The sequence below is a fragment of the Leptonychotes weddellii genome, chromosome 8 (assembly GCF_054177405.1).
Source record: "Leptonychotes weddellii isolate Sample4059 chromosome 8, ASM5417740v2, whole genome shotgun sequence".
Lineage (NCBI taxonomy): Eukaryota > Metazoa > Chordata > Mammalia > Carnivora > Phocidae > Leptonychotes > Leptonychotes weddellii.
The window spans coordinates 37,019,111-37,037,713 of NC_138376.1; positions in this window are offsets into that span (position 1 = coordinate 37,019,111).

Consider the following 18,603-nt stretch of genomic DNA (forward strand, 5'->3'; position numbering starts at 1 on the left):
TTCTGGGCTGCTAGAGCTTTTTGTTCTCTGAGCATCATTTTTGAATATTGTAGGGTGGCTTGTTTCCTCCTTCCTGGAGACTGTTCCTACTTCAGGGTTGTCTCTTTTATCATGGGAATATAACATAGCACATGTATTTTACATCTGGTTGTAGTTCATGCTCATATCCTTATCTAACAGGTACCTCCTTCCGTTCTTAGTTTTCCTCCTTGCAGAGTAGCTTTACATGTTTTTGGAGCTTGTGGTGGGAATATAAACTCGCTGGTGATACAGCTGTTATCCTAAAGATAGTCCTACCAGAGACACATCTCTGAAACGGGGCTCAAGATCAGTTTGTTGCTTTAACCTTCTGCCTGCCCTCAAGTGGTGCTGGCATCATAAACACAACACGAATCTTCAAGGAAGAGAAACATGCCTCTGGAACACTTTGCTTTGTCTTAACAAAGGGAATACGTACTAGGGAAGCCACAGAACCTCTTTACTTCTGTAAACCAAACTTTGATGCTAAGAAAAATACCCAACAACATTAAAACAGACTTTTCTAGTGCGAACAGCTTTGCCACTGCCAGTCAGCACTGATGAAACTCAGGAAAAGTTGCCAGAAGACATACAACTGCTACCTCCAAAGAACCCAAAGCCTTTGCCTTCAACCTTTGGAGAAGATCATTGCTATGACCCAAAAATAGTCATTTCTAAATTTAATTTCCATTTGACAATCTCATATTTGGAAGCTTAATTACGTGCCTTATACTCTAGTTTCAAGATAGTCAGAGTATACGAAATACCTGGCTTCCTGTGGCTATGCAAGACTCTTAATGCTAAGATTTTTTTGGGAGGGTTCCTTTTTTTAATTCAATTAATTAACATATAGTGTATTATTAGTTTCATGAAATAGAGTTCATTGATTCATCAGTTGCATAGAACACCGAGGGCTCATTCCATCACGTGCCCTCCTTCATGCCCATCACCCAATTACCCCATCCCCCCACCCACCTCCCCTCTAGCAACCCTCAGTTTCTTTCCTATGCTTAAGAGTCTTAATGCTAAGATTTTTAAAATGTGTCTATCATGCATACCTATCTTCCATTTCCTTTTGCAGCCTTCTCCAATATTTTCATTCATTAGATCATTCCTCTATTTGAAATTTATTTTTACATATACAATGAGGTACGAATCAAATGTTATACTTTTCCCAAGAGATATCCAGTCTGCTACATGTGCAAGCACAATAAAGTCTATTTTTATGCTAGTAATTTGAGATTTATCTTTATGCTAAATTTCTGTTTATACTTGGCTCAATTTCTTGACCTCTAAACCTATGCACTGGTCTTTCCAGTTATGTACTCAGTACCACACTTAAATATAGAGGCTTTATAGTATGTTTTAGCATTTGGTAATCTTCCAATTCGTATATATCATTTTTTATATGAATTTTAGAATGTAAATGTCTAGCTCCATAAAATAGCTGTCAGATATAGTTGGTTACATTAAACATATAAATTCCTTATGGAAAACTAACTTAACTCAATAGAGGGGAAAAAAAGGCAGAAAAAGAAGTCAGACACAAAAATATATAAGTATACGAGCCCATTTATGTGAATATTTATGAAAACAAAATGTACAATGGCAGAATTCAGAACAGCTGTTGGCTAGGGTCAAGAGTGCAGGTGATTTCAAATGAGCTTAAAGAAATTTTCTATTGTGAAGTAAATGTTCTATCTTTTAATTGTGTCTAAAGCTCTTGAAGTGTACATTTAAAATGGAAATATTTAAAAAAACAAATATATGTAAATTATGTCTTAATTTTGATTTAATAAAAAGCAAGAAATAGGTAATATTTGAGAGGTTTCTTCATGATCATTCTTGAAGTATAAAAGTGGAAAGCACAGCTGGTGAACTCATGCTTGCAAAACTAAATAAATATCTAAAGTAGGTTATTCCCTATATTTACTATGAAGATAAAGTTTTTTAACATACTTCAGTTGAAATATGTACTTCCTTCAGCAGGCTTTACCGGTTCATACAATTCTCATTGATAGATCATTTCATTCTTATAATTTTTTAATGAAATCTTTTTAAATTTGATGAAGCTGTTTTTGTTCTTTAATCATTTTTTATCTATTCACTTTGAAGTCCATCTTTTGTCAACTTAGTTTTCAATCTATGTCAAATACATTTGTAATATTTGCAATTTGTTCTTTTTGTGAACCTCGAAAGTCCGTACACGTTTATGGCTGATAATGAGAACTAGCATGTGTATTAATCTTATTGTTTATAAAAGTTTAGTTTATTCTAAAAACATTAAATTTAAATGAATTTATGTTCTAATTAATATAAATTAAAAATTTTATAAATTTATGTTAAATTTATAAACTTAAAATTTTAAGGAAAACAGTATTTCTGAACCTAATACCTGAAGGGGTTGGAAATAATCAAATACAAACTATGTCCCTTTACATGTATCAGAATCAGAGGGAATGCTTTCAAGTAGTATCAAATTCAAACTCTGTAATACCGATGAAACAGCTAACAAATGATGCTGAAATCCGTGTTTATATATTATTTATGTTATATGGGTATTTCTGAATGCTGATTGGTTTCTTGCTGTCCTCTGAAGTCTTGCTGTCTTACACTACAATAAAATATGTAAACAAATGTTGTGTGTTAACTGGTAATTGCATTCATGGTACAGAAAAAAATCCTGAGATTGGCTTTTGATGGTCATTTTTAGAATTTGTTATCTGCATGAAAATAGGAATCTAATCTTTGAAACCTGAAGCAATATTGACTAGTTTTTCTTCAAATAATGTGTGTGCAGCTTTGTGAAAACATAACATTTGGATGTTTTAGTGTCATGTAAATCATTGTAGCTTAAATGGAATATCAAGATGTATTAGGTGAAATACAAGTGGATTCTCAAGCAGAGTTTCCCGACCTCTATGACTAAGATCAGAACCGTGAAATGTTTATGACTCCTGAGTTCCTTTATAGAAGTGAGAACAAGAACATTTCTATAAACAGGGTAAAGAATTCTTAAACATACAAAGTAAACAGAACTTAATACTTCCTCAATATATTTGGTCATGAATCATAAAGGGACATTTGACAAATGAAAATATATTCTCAGAGGCTTGACAGAACTCCATCTGAGTTAATTAAATTCTTTTGCTTGTGTTTGCATTTTTCTGTACAAATTTTGGGACATTGTTGTCTTCCCAGATGAAATATTAATGATGCATATACAGCCTGGCAAAATAAGTTTTTGTTGTTGTTACAAGCTTAGGAGCTTTAAAAAGCTTATAGCAGCAAAATTTCTGGAATGCAAAATTAAATGAGATTTTGGGCACATAAAATTTATCATATAGCTGCAAACTCTGATTATGCCCTTGAAGTTCATCTTTTATTCCACAAATATTCTTTCAACTACTATCTCTAAAATATATTTAAAACACTTTGTTAAATGTGTGGGCAACTAAGATTAATCTTTGCTTGGAAATAATTGAGATTTAACTGATGGTTTCTGTAGCATGTTCTGTCTCCAAACGAATATTAAAATCCCTCGGAGCCCCATGGTAGGACAGAAGCACCTTAGAGACAACAAAGATGCTGAGTGAATGGAATTTTCCTATTCTACTTTCTTTGCTGTACTAATTCAGCCAAAAGTGTTCTGTTTTTCTCTTTTTATGTAGGGGTGTCAACAGAAGTTTTTTTTGATAAACCTTTTCAATTTCTAATGAAAAAAATTTAAAACCCTTACCATGCTATCAATGAGACTTGATATGAGTATTAAAAAATAAAAGTTAGGTTTATTCAAACATCATATAGTTATTCATTATTTCAATAGATACTTATTGAGCTTCTAAAAATGTAAGATGTTTGTTAATATTTTATATGTTCACTTAGTCCTAAATCCCATGTAATCTCCTAATTTTAGGAAAGATTTGACATTGCTTTATGTACTCCTCAACCAACATTTAAGAGGTCCAATTTAAAATGTCACATTCTACAATTTTGACATTTCTTTCTCTTGCAGTGACTATGTAGTTTCCCACAGTGTGAATAAAATGGACAGAAAACTCAAAGCCACATTCTTCTGCACAGCCTTGATCTTCTCTGTTTTTCTGAATTGCTTCTCCAGAGAGAAGAAATCATTTATCTTCCTTTTTATAAACTCATCACACTGCAGATAGTTGTTCACTATCATAATTTTTAATTTTTGCCCCTTAAAATTATACAGATATATTACCCTTGATACTACTTCCATTCTGATGGTGTGATGCAGTTTGAATAACAAAAACTGACTCATTTTGTCACCCCAACTCCACATAATACCCACCCTGCAAGTAAAAATCTTCCTATCCTATTCTACTCTCCCCAAATCTGTACCCTCATGACTTCACAAGATTTTAGTCCTTCTAAGACTAAACCTGTACCTTGTTGTACCAGTCCTCCCCCATTGCAGGGTTTGCAATTACCTGGCTGAGAGGCTTTCTTAAAATTGAATATGGCTTGCTCCTAAATTCCCATATCCTATTCTACATGCTCACCTGTAAAGAGGTATTTGCTAACATGGTCTCTGCATTTTCTGTGCCTCTTCTCTACTAAACCACGAACGTGTTTGCAGAAAAATCTGTTTGCCAAAGAAATCTAATACAGAACACAAATAAATTAAACATGTAACAATAAGGCTCATTTGTCCACTTGGCTTTCTCTATCTTCACTGAGACTCTGAAACAGAGATAAAAGTCACTGGTTTGTTTGGTCTAATATTCTTGTCTTATAGATAAATTCAATGAATCCCAGACACATTAGAAATGACTTTCTTCAGGTCATACGGATGGTCTTCCTCTAATCCTTGTTCTTCCTTTGTGTTCCAAGGTTAAACGTCTGTGGATTAATTTTTTTTTTCCAAAAAGAATGGAATCACTATTGTTGTTTAGCTTATAGTCAGTTCTATTAGTCCGTTTTTATCCTTTATAAGTTGCATTAAGATTTGTGGATTAATTAACTTTTATAAATGTCTGATGAATTTTATAAGGCAAACCCTTCCTCATTTGCTTCTAACATCTTTGGATTAGCTCAGTGTGAATACAAATATCCTTATTTTGAAGAATTTGTGTTTTCTAAAACAGTAAACAATTTTGGAACATATTTGAAAAGATCACATCAAGATTTATAAATAGATATGAAAAGGTTTTCCACACTGAATAGAGAAATGCTGAACCAAATAGGTTAAGTCAACTGAGGAAAGCTTAATTTTTTTTAGTAGTTGGAGTCATCTGCTATTTTACTTTTGGTCTATTTTTTATTAGATTTTAGATATAAAAAATAGTTTTTGGATTTATCATGTATTTACCTGGACTGTGGATCAAACCACATTTATAGTTTATGACTAAACTAATTAAACTATTTGAGTTGTTTTCATATAATTAGATATAAGTTCCAATTCAACTAAACACTGAGAAATTTTAAATGATTCTTTATAAATATCATGTGAACTTCTGTTAAGTAATGGCATTGAGTGCCCTCAGCTTGCTAAAAACAAGCAGATATCCGGTATCATATTGAGCCTTTGAATAACAGATGATTAATTGAGCTGGAGTTCATTTCAGACCTTTTAGTTAAGGTTTGTGGGGAGTTCTGAACTAGGAAATCACAACTAGGTAGTGCCAAGGATGCTAATGTTCATACACAAAATGTCATTTGAGTAAAATATAGAGATAGCAAAAGAAGAAGAAGATCACTTACATGTTTACTTAGTTATCAGTTACATGTTCGATTGTTATCACATATCTAGGAGGCGAGGGGCACTTGGTAGAAGACTGTTTCTACTCTCCTGCTACTAACTATCCATTATGAAAACGTCCCTGAATTGCTATACTTGAAAAAATAGAAACAGAAATTATCTATTTCTTAGGTACTGATTCTTTCCAACTCTCAATAACTCCTCCACCCCTCTTCTGCAACATTTATGTTTCACCATTCAAAAGAAAGAATCTAATATGAATACCTTGTATTGATTGCAACTTCCCTTCTTCCCTATTAGTCCCATATTTTCTTCTCTCTTCTCTAAGAGCTTCTCCTCAACTTGCAAAACTTACATGAAGGCATCTATCCTGTATCATTCTTTTTTTTAAAATATTTATTTTATTTTTTAAAGATTTTATTTATTTATTTATGAGAGAGAGCATGCACATGCACAAGCAGGTGGAGCAGCAGAGGGAGAGGGAGAAGCAGGCTCTCTGCTGAGCAAGGAGCCTGATGCGGGGATCCCAGGACCTCAGGATCATGACCTGACCCGAAGGCAGACGTTTAACTGACTGAGCCACCCAGGGGTCCCTATCCTGTATCATTCTTAAATAGTGACTGTTAGACTAAATAGTGATGCATTTGTTTTAAATTTACAACTGAATTATTTATAAATTGAGGTGTATTTTAGATTACCTGTGAGGCAGGAGGGAGGGTGTAAAAATACAGATTCCTAGGCCTAATCCCATAAGATTTGTATTTAATAGGGCTGGTTAGGGTTTAGGAATCTACATTTACAAATACTTACCTGAAGACTGAAGCAGATTAACTCCAATCAGATTTTGAGAAATACTATCAGAAAATTTCAAAGCACTTTGAAATCAATCTATTTTCAATATCTGAAGGAAAGAGTTTTCTGAGTGCTCCCTTCATCTCACATTCTATGGAGGGAGGGTAATTTCCTTAGCAACCAATGATTAATTTGTTTTAATGTCTTTACATGGACTTTTATATCCACTAAAGAAGATTGGTAAGCCATTTCATTCTGGAGACACATATTACTCAATTCTGAGACTCCTAAAAAATATGAAATAAATAGACATGGTAAATTTTGACAATGTTCAGCAATTAATTTAGATATTGGGTGGGGAGGTCTGATAATACATGTCAGCCTGTAAAAAGTGTTAAGAATTACACCTAACATATGTCACCATCATAGAATTTCAGTTCTTCTATAGCCATAGCTATGCTTCAGTCCACTTTCAACCAATGGCCAAAATGAGAATTAATAACTTACTGGGAGTAGGTTTTCCTAGAACAATCCTACATCTTCTGCATATACTAAGAAAATACCCCAAAAGTATAAAATATTAGTATTATGATGCATGTTTTATTATATTAATCAGACTTTGCAGAGGTTTAGTCCACTGCCTTGGAATTATCTCTAGAATACTTATAAAAATGAATCAAACATATGTAGGGCAACTTCTCTCCAAAGTACAGCAAGTGCTATCAGATCAATATAATAAAGTTGTAGACTCCTCATAAATTTAGACAATGTATCTATTAATGAAAATTCTGCATGTCTATTCAACTTCCCTAAACTGCTCTACAGTTTGTTCCTTTTATGTTCTATAAGAAATCAAATAATACCATAGTAATTTCTTTGATTTTCTTTGATACTGAGTTTTGAAAATAAAAGACAACTATTGAAAAGATGCATTTTTTTTGCCTGTGCATTTCAGTTTTTGTTATATCTGAATAGATATTATACATAAAAATATGCTAACCTAATTGATAATTAGGAAGTTGACATTTTAATAGTCTACATAACACTTATTTTTAACTCCTATATTGTTTTTAGATAAATATAGAGTTGACTATTTTTGCCATAGTCATTATATGGAATGATCTCTATTCATTTTCTGCCTCTCTACATAATAGAGAAAAATACTGTGCTATTTGATAAATTTTCCAAGTGTCTTTTATATTTTGTTTTTTTACTGGGTACAGATTGCAGTTGACAACTTGGCATACAGGAAAGATGAGGAATAATTTTAAACATAAGCATCTTCTTGTCAGTATTCTGTCAATGCACTCTCTGCCTTGTTCATTAGCCAGTAATTATTATTCCGTTTCTGTCAGAATGCTTTCATGCACCTACCTTCCCAGATATAGTTCTTTCTCTCTGCATACATTGGGGCCCTTTCAGTGTTTTAGTATATTCATGATAGGCCAGATATTACACAATTTGATGAATGTCTGTTTATGTATAAAGGAAATGGAATATATTTTAGAAAAAAACATTAGTTTTATAAGTTTCATAAGACATGTGAAGGGAAAAATAGAAATATATTTGTGCCTACAGCTTGCAGGGCAATGAACTATAACAGTAGGAAAAAAATGCAGTTGCTAGGAGAGCAGATGTGTACAGCTTAACTTCTTTGAAAAGACACGTGGAGTTAAATTCTAGAGAATGTTAAACTAATGAATGATTTTGAGTAAAGCCTTTCCTCTTCCTAGCTGAGCAGAAATATATTTTGTTCCAGTTATACTAAGAGGGCTTGCTTCCCTGACAAACCATGAGCAGTACTATCTCTTTCAAATTCTTACTGAAGGGTATCTGGGGAATTCTTTGGAGGAGATGGATATGCTAATTAGACTGTAGTAATCATTTCACTATGTAGATGTATATCAAAACATCATACTGCAAGCCTTAAATATATACGATTTTTATTACAAAATAAAATGAAGTGAAACTGATAGTTTACGAGGTATTTTACTAGGCTATCAGGTTTGAAATTGTCTGCTCTTGGGTAATGCTGGTCTAGAAAGTAAATTCCTACAATCCTGAGGTTTTCTACTCATTTTAATTTTAGAACGTTGAACTAAGTTGGAATAGGAAACAAAAACTATGTTGTTGTTGTTTTTTTCTGGATTTTATCCCTACCTAGCTGTGGGACTTAGACTCAAATTCTTTAGCATCTCTATCTCATTCTCCTTTTTCCTTAGAGAAGTACACGAGAGAGATGTTTTACAAAGACATGAACATTCTGTGGTCCTTTGTCAAAGCATCCTTGATGGACAGAAGAGATGACAGAGTATTCTACAACAGAATATCTTAGCTCCTTTCTCCAGACACATAGAGCTGTGACAAAGAACATACTGACCTTGTTTGTTTTCTAATCTTTCACCTACCCCTGCATATGAACGTCTGGGATGTGTCCTTTCCCTGTAAACTTCTGAATATTTTTAAGTAATTAGTTATAAATTTGAATATTTTAAAGATAGGACTTCTGAAAATATCTCTTCTCAGAATGCTGGCACTTTAATAAAAAAAATTAAATAATGGCTGAAATCATTATCATCTACTACAAGAGAAGATAGACACATGTGCACACACTCTGATATTTATTATTCTGTAATTTATTGATAGGCTTTCTGCCATTCTTGTATCTAAATCTCAGCTTTGCCTCTTTTACTGATTTTGGGAAATTATGAAAATGCTTTAAGCAATAATTTAGCTTACTAAAGGGGGAGTGGTTCAAGAGCATTCCTTACTTGGTTAATGAGAGGAAACATGAGAGAACCTACATAAAGTGGTTAGCAAAGTGCATGGCAAAGAGTAAATAGACAATGAATGTACATTTTTATTATGATTGCTATTGCATCAAAATGGAGAAAAGGCTGTTCATAAAGATATTTTGGTAAAAGGGTCGAGACCATGTTCTCTGAGATTAAATCTTTCTGGGTTCAAATCTCAGTTACAGTACTAATTGGCATTTTGACCCCTACACCATTATACCCCTAAATAAATTTTGTGCAACAGCTATTCCATTTAAAAAAAAAAAAAGTTCAAAAAACGTTTCATTTGTAGAATTGTTAATGAGGAGTAAATGTTTTGCCACATGTCAAAAACTTATGATGGTGTAAATATTGCTGCTATTTTTCTCCTCATTTCAGTTTTTAGGGAAAGTACTACATTTGTTTGCAAAAATAATCTTGATAAAGATTAAGATTGAGCAAAAACTTCCCCCAGCTCCCAGATCCATGGTCTGGGTGTCATTGGTGAAGTGGCTTCAAAGGAGTTGCAATATAGAGGCAACAAAAACTTGAGAAGTGAGGCAATATAAGAGGAGGAAGTAAAGAGAATGGATGTGAACGAGGAGGTAAGAACAGGAAGTTGGGTAGATTATTGCAAACATTTTTTTTTTTTTAAATAAAACTTGGAATATTGAGCAGCTTCCCCTAAAACCAACAAGTTCTTGGTGAGAGGATATTTCTGTTTGTTTGTTTGTTTTACTAAACTAAAAAAGAACTGCAAAATATAGTGCAGGTGAAAGGGTAAATCAGTTTCCATGGAGGGAAGTTTAACTGCAAGAATTCTCTGCTACCTGAAGATCAATGATTTCAGACAACTAATATTTGTTGTGCACTATGTGCCAGACATTATGGGAAAGGATCATAATAACGTTATGAAGGATTCTTGAGAAAAATCATACTTGGGACTCAAATTTCCTCTGAAGCCAGCCTTTTAATTTTCCTTCCTATGGAAATGAGGTTTTCTAAAATTACAGGCATTCTTCTTATGTGTGATAGGCCAATAGCCACATGACACTTCCTAGTCATAATGTTTTTGCATGATTATAATAAAGGGAAAAAACTAGTGTAGGTAAATCTGATATTTGGTTTGTTTACCTGATACATACCCTTTTATTGTATCTATATGAATCCATAAATACATAAAGGAGAAATTTTTTCATTTGTATTCCAAAAAAAAAAAAAAAATTTGTAAACCATAACCATGATGTAGGATCTCATGGGTAGAATTTCTGAACAGAATGATGGAGGTTAGTTGGTATTTCAGCCCTAGGCAAATTAATCTAAAGGACCAGTGCTCCTTTCCCTTTTTCCCCTTTATAGGTAGGAAAGATTTGTAATGTTGGCAGAAACTTGATTGATCGTAATGGCTGGGCTGAACCCCACCTCTTTGCTCATCCAGTCCAAAGAACCAAGCTGACAGGGCCAGCTCTGGACAGCAGAAACTTAGAGTTTTTATAACCAACATTCAGACAGTGAAAGAACTGGGACTTCTATCTAACCATTTTTGAACTTTTCCTTCAATATGTAATATAGACTGGATGAAACTTTCTGACCAGTTTCTATCCAATGATTTCCTGAACTTTTTCATGCCAATTACGGAATTTACATAGGGGGTCATTTTGTTTCTTGATAGTTTCTAACGTATGTATTCAGAGACCCACACAGTCTTAGCTTATTTCCAATCTAAATTGGTAAAAGGAGATTCCAGAGATAGGCAGACATATAGAGTGTATTGTCTAAAGGAAGATTTTGAGATAACATTTTTACTAATTAGAGTTAAAAAAATATTACTAGCAACTGAAGGTGTGTAAAAAGTTATAGTTAGGGTGAACATATATAGTATTGAAACAAAGACTCATATATGAAAAGGGGCACTGACAGATACATATATTTTATTTCCTGATACATTGGTTTGTCTCTTCTATTGGTGGTCCCATAAAATATTTTCATTTAAAAATGATTTTTTTAATTTAAAAATATTAAAATACATCCATCTATGGCATGCCTAGGTGGCTCAGTTGGTTAATCGTCCAACTCTTGGTTTCAGCCCAGGTCATGATCTCAGGGTCCTGGGATCAAGCCCCACATCTCTCTCCATGCTCAGTGGGGCATCTGCTTGAGGATGTCTCTCCCTCTCCCTCTGTCCTTCCCCCTACTCACACATTTTCTTTCTCTCCCTCAAATAAATCTTTAAAAAAATAAAATAAAAATAAATGAACTATATCAAAGCAAAAGTTGATTCTTCATATTTATTATTTGAACCTAACATAATAAGCAAGGTATTTTTTTGCTTCAGAGATATGTAATCAGATTCTTAACCATATAACATACCCTCACTGGTATTTTATTAATGAATGTAGCTTTAAAAAGTATCATCTTGAATTGATAATATTTTATAAAACATTAACTAAAATTATCTCAATTTTGTATTCAATGCTTAATAACATGGAAATTGTTGGGGTGCCTAGGTGGCTCAGTTGGTGGAAGTGTCTGCCTTTGGCTCAGGTCATGATCTCAGGGTCCTGGGATCAAGCCCCACACTGGGCTCTCTGCTCAGCAGGGAATCTGCTTCTCCTTCTCCCTGTGTGTGTGCTCTCTTTCTCTCTCTCTCCCCCTCAAATAATAAAATCTTAAAAAAAAGAAATAACTTGGAGATTGTTGCAATCTTTTTTTAGCTTTTATCTGTAAACAGATACTTCTAAATGGAAGATATTCATTTTATTTTTTATTTTTGCATGGAAATGTACAAATATTTCAGCCTAGGTATTTTCAAAGATATCATTTCTCATACCTATGTGGAGTATCTACTAATGAAAATACTTTTATAAACCACAGCTTGTTAAATAAGTTGCTTCTATTGGTGATATTTTGCAATGGTTTGCCCTATTTAGATGATGCAAAAATTATAAAACTTTTGATTTTATTCCCTTCAAGTAGAAATTTATCTAAATTATGGGTCAACACGTTTGAGTATAAGCAACCATCAACTTAATATAGACTGCTATATACATATGATGTTACAGAAGAACTCGACGATAACCACAAACCAAAAACTTTTAATAGATACAAAAAAAAAGTGAAATAAATCCAAGCATAACACTAAAGGAAGCTATCAAATCACAAGGGAAGATAGCAGAAGAAAAGAACAGAGAAGAATTAGTCCCGTAAGTGACTTCCAGAAAAGATGGTGGAATAGAAGAAACCTAAGCCCACCTCATCCCATGGATACAACTAGATAACACTCATATCAGTGTAAATAACCCCCCAAATGACCTGAAGACTAGCAAAACAAATTCCACAACCAAATGTAGAGGAAAGGCCACATTGAAGGGGGTAGAAGAGAGGAGATGTAGTCAGGAGCTAAACAGACCCACGGGACTGTCCACAGGAGGGAGGGATTCTGCAGGGACAGAGAGGAGAGAAAAACTATCACACTGGGGAGCCCACAGGAGGAAGATAAATTGCCATAACATTTGGCTTTGAAAACCACAGGGGCCAAATTTCATGAGTTCTTACAACAGGTTGGACTTAAAACCTGGAACTTTAAAAATCATCTGGCTTGGCTCTGGAAGAGCCTGGAGGGCAGGATGCAACTGAGTCCCTGCCCTTAAGAGACAACATAACAAACAGCCTGCAGAGATAGAGCATAGAAGCAGCAGTTGGAAAACTGCCTGGGGCTTAGAGGAGGGAGAGTTATTTACTTATTTCAGAGCATGTGCTGGAGGGGCAGAGAACTTTGGGAGATTTCTTCAGAAACAAAGGAGCTGTCAGGCAACATTTCTCTCCCCTGTCCCCTAACATAAACACATGGTCACCTGAGGGAAGCAGCATGGCACCAACATTTCTTACCTAACTTGCTGAAACTTGTGTCCCCCACCCCCCTCTGCCACACACATATTCCCCTCAGCAGATTGCACCCTATATCCAGGCAGGCATCAGTCCTCATACTGGAGGGACCCTCCCGCAGGGGACACGAAGCAAGCAATCCTGCTAACACTCCCACACCTGACACAATGCAGATCTTCTCCCTCCAGTACACTCTTGGCCAGAGCCTAGCCAGGGTTGTGCCACAGGCCTGGCGGTGTGTAAGCAACCACGGCAGGGGCCAGAACCACTCAAAAGCAACTCCTGCCCTAGAAGGGAAGGGAAGATAACCACACACACTAGTCTGACTGTGTATGTAGCAGATAGCTGGAGACAGACAACTAGTGTGACTGGGGCCCTGCCCACAAATGAAAACTTCTCAGGGGACAACACGGGAAAAACACCCTACAGCTCATTGCTACTGCATCTCTGGCAAATGTTATATGCAGATGTTATATGTAAAGCAAATGGTAACCACAAATGAAAAACCAACAAAAGATATGCAAAAAACAAAGAGAAAGGAATCCAAGTATATCACTGAAGAAAGTCAACTAATTAAGAGAACAAGAAAAGAATAGAGAAAAGCTACAAAAATCAACCATAAAACAAGTAACAAAGTGGGAATAAGTACATATCTGTCAATAATTACTTTGAATGTAAACAGGCTAAATGCTCCAAAGACACAGGATGACAAAATGAATAAAAAAGCAAGACCCATCTATATGCTACCTACAAGAGACTCATCTCAGATCTAAAGACACATGCATATTAAAAGTGAAGTGATGGAGAAGCATTTATCATGCAAATGAATGTCAAATGAAAGCTGCGGTAGCAATACTTACATCAGGCAAAATAGACTGTGATACGTGACAAAATATATTAATATATTTATTACTTCTTTGAATATATAAATATAGTAATAAAGGGGACAATCCAACAAGAAGATATAAGAATAGTAAATAATTATGCACTCAAATGGGAGCACCCAAATAATTAGCAGTTAATAACAAACATAAAGGAAGCAATTTGATAGTAATACAGTAATAGTAGGGGACTTTAATACCCCACTTACATAAATGGACAGATCATCCAAACAGAATTTCAAAAAGGAAACAGTGGTTTTGAATAATTCATTGGACCAGATAGATTTAACAGATATATTCAGAACATTCCATCATAAAACAGAAGAATACACATTCTTTTCAAGTTCACATGGAACAATCTCCAGAATAGATCATATATTGGGCCATAATATAAGTCCCAACAAATTCACAAAGACTAAAGTCATACCATGCTTTTTTTTTTTTGTCTAATCACAATGCTATGAAACTAGAAATCAACCACAAGAAAAAATCTGGAAAGACCACAAATACATGGAGATTAAAGAAAGTGCTACTAGACAATGAATGGGTCAACCAAGAAATCAAAGAGGCAATCAAAAAATACATGGAGACAAATGAAAATGAAAACACAATGACCCACAAGCTTTGGGATGCAGCAAAAGCTCTTCTAAGAGGCAAGTTTGTATTAATATAGGCCTATCTCAAGAAACAAGAAAAAATAAACAACCTAATCTTACACCTAAAGGAGCTAGAAAAGAAAAAAACCCTAAATCAAGAGGTAACAAACATTATAGCAGAAATAAATGAAATCAATATAGCAGAAATAAATGAAATAAAAACTAAAAAACTAATAGAACAGATCAATGAAACCAAAAGCTGGTTCTTTGAAAACATCAACAAAATTGATAAACTTTTAGCCAGGCTCGTAAAAAATGGGGGGGGGAGGAGCTCAAATAAAATCAGAAATGAAAGAGGAGAAATAAAAACCAATACCACAGAAATTCAAAGGATTGTAAAGGAATATCATGAAAAATTATATGCCAACAAATTGTACAACCTAGAATAAATGGACAAATTTTTAGAAACATATAACCTCCCAAAATTGAATCAGGATGAAAGAGAATTTGAACAGACCAATTATAAGCAATGAAATTGGATAATAAAAAAACTCACAACAAACTGAAGTCCAAAACCAGATGGGCTCACAGCTGAATTTAACCAAACATGTAAAGAGGAGTTAATACCTGTTCTTTTAAAACTACTCCAAAAAATAGAAGAGGAAGGAAAACTTCCAAATTCATTCTATGAGGCCAGTATTACCCCGATTCCAAAACCAGATAAAAACACAACAAAGAAAGAGAACTGTGGGCCAATATCTCTAGTAAACATAGATGCAAAAATCCTCAAAAAATATTAGCAAATGTAATTCAACAATACATTAAAAAAATATATTCATCCCAATCAAGTGGGATTTATTCCCAGGATGCAAGGGTGGTTCAGTATTTGCAAATCAATCATAATACATCACAATACAAAGTATAAAAACCATATGATCATTTCAACAGATAAAAATAAAGCACTTGACAAAATAAAGTACCCATTCATGATAAAAACCCTCAATAAGTAGGTTTAGAGGGAACACACCTCAATATATATGAAAAACTCAGCTAACATCATATTCAAACTGAGAGCGTTTCCTCTAAGGTCAGAAACAATATAAGGATATCCACTCTCACTACTTTTATTCAACATAGTGGTGAACATCCAAGCCACAGCAATCAGAAACAGGAATAAAAGTCAGTAAAAGGAAGTAAAATTTTCCTGACTTGCAGAAAACATGGTATGATATATAGAAAACCCTGAAGATTCCACCGAAAAAACTACTAGAAATGATTATCAGTAAAGTCAAAGGATACAAAATCAATGTACAGAAATCTGTAGCATTCCTATACACTAATCATGAAGCAGGAGAAATTAAGAAAATAATTCCATTTACAATTGCACCAAAAATAATAAGATACCTAGGAATAAACTTAATCAAGGAGATGAAAGACCCATACTCTGAAAACTACAAAATATTGATGAAAGGAATTGAAGATGACACAAAAAAGACATTCCATGCTCATGGATTAGAAGAACAAATATTGTTAAAATATCCATATTATCCAAAGCAATCTACACCCTTAATGCAATCCTTATCAAAATACCAATAGCATTTTTTAAAGATCTAGAACAGGGACGCCTGGGTGGCTCAGTCAGTTAAGCATCTGCCTTCGGCTCAGGTCATGATCTTGGGGTCCTGGAATCGAGCCCCACATTGGGCTCTCTGCTCAGTGGGAAGTTGGCTTCTCCCTCCCACTCTACCTCTGTTCTCTCTCTCTCTCGCAAAAAAAAATTTTTTTAATCTTAAAAAAAGATCTAGAACAAACAGTCCTAAAGTTTGTACAGAGCCACTGAAGACCCTGAACAGCCAAAGCAATTCCGAAAAGAACAAATAAAACTGGAGGCATCACAATTCCAGATTTCAGATTATACTACAAAGCTGTAGTAATCAAAACACTGTAGTACTGGCACAAAAACAGACACATAGATCAATGGAACAGGATAGAAACCCCAGGAAAAAAGACATAATTATATGGTCAATTAATCTTTGACAAAGGAGGCAAGAATATGCAATGGGGAGAAAAGTCTCTTCAACAAATTGTGTTGAGAAAATTGGACAGTTGCATGCAAAATAATGAAGCTGGACCACTTTCTTACACCATACACAAAAGTAAGTTCAAAATAAATTCAAAATTCATTTTTCCCTTCCTACTTCTTTTGAAAAAAACAAACAAAAAATGGATTAAGCACCTATACGTGAAACCTTAAACCATAAAAATCCTAGAAAAGAGTACAGGCAGTAACCTTTCTGACATTGGTCACAGCAACATTTTTCTAGATCTGTCTCTTGAGGAAAGGGAAACAAAAGCAAAAATGAACCATTGGTACTTCATCAAAATAAAATGCTTCTGCACAGTAAAGGAAACAACCAACAAAACTAAAAGACAATCTACTGAATGGGAGAAGATATTTGTAAATGACATATCCAATAAAAGTTTAGAATCCAAAATACATAAAGAACTGATACAACTCAAGATCATAAAACAAAACCCAAACTAAAAAAATAATCCATTAAAAATGGACAGAAGACATGAATAGGCATTTCTCCAAAGACAACATCCAGATGGCTAATAGACACATGAAAAGATGCTCAATATCCCTCATCAGGGAAATTCAAACCAAAACTATAATGAGATATTACCTCACACCTGTCAGGATGGCTAAAATAAAAAAAAAAAAAACACAAGATAAAACAGGTATTGGAAAGGATGTGGAGAAAAAGGAACTCTCCTGCCCTGTTGGTATTAATGCAAATGATACAGCCACTGTGGAAGACAGTATGGAGTTTCCTCAAAAAATTAAAAATGGATTTACCCTGTGATTCAGTAATCCCACTATTGGGTATTTACCCAAAGAATATGAAAACACTAATTTGAAAAGATACATGCAACGCTATGTTTATTGCCAGATTATTTACAATAGCCACATTATGGAAACAGCCCAAGTGTTCATGAATAGATAGAGATGTGGTATATATACACAATAGAATATTACTCAGCCATAAAAAGGAATGAAATCTTGCTATGTATAATGACATGGATAGAGCTAGAGAGTATAATGATAAGCGAAGTAGGTCAGAGAAAGACAAATACCATATGATTTCACTTATATATGGAATTTAAGAAGCAAAACAAGTGAACAACAGGGAAAAAAAAAAAAGACAAACCAAAAACAGACTCTTAGCTAAAGAGAACAAACTGATGGCTGCCAGAAGGGAAATAGGTAGGGGGGATGGTTGAAATAGGTGAAGGGACGGGCGCCTGGGTGTCTCAGCTGGTTAAGCGACTGCCTTCGGCTCAGGTCATGATCCCGGAGTTCCGGGATCGAGTCCCGCATCAGGCTCCCTGCTCGGCGGGGAGTCTGCTTCTCCCTCTGACCCTCCCCCACTCATGTACTCTCTCTCTCTCATTCTCGCTCTCTCAAAATAAACAAATAAATCTTTAAAAAAAAAAAAGAAATAGGTGAAGGGGATTAAGAATACAATTATCTTGATGAGTGCTGGGTAATACATAGAATTGTTGAATCATTATATTGTACACCTGAAACTAATATAACACTGTATGTTAACTACACTGGAATTAAAATAAAAAGTAATATGAGCTCAATCAAGAGAACTGAAGACATTCCCAAGTACAATTAACAAATTATGATTCTATATTTTGTATACCCCTTGAGCTCTTATTGAGTACTTACTGTTCTTCTGTTTCTAACTTTCATTTGAAGTTCAAAATCTTCCTATTAACTAATGTTTCTTTCCCCCCAAAATATTTTTAAATATTTACAACACCTTTAAAGTAAATGCAACCAAAATTTAAGGTATACCTTACTTGAAACCAAGGTAACCTGTGTGTCAAGTGTACTTCAATTAAAAAAAAAAAAAAAA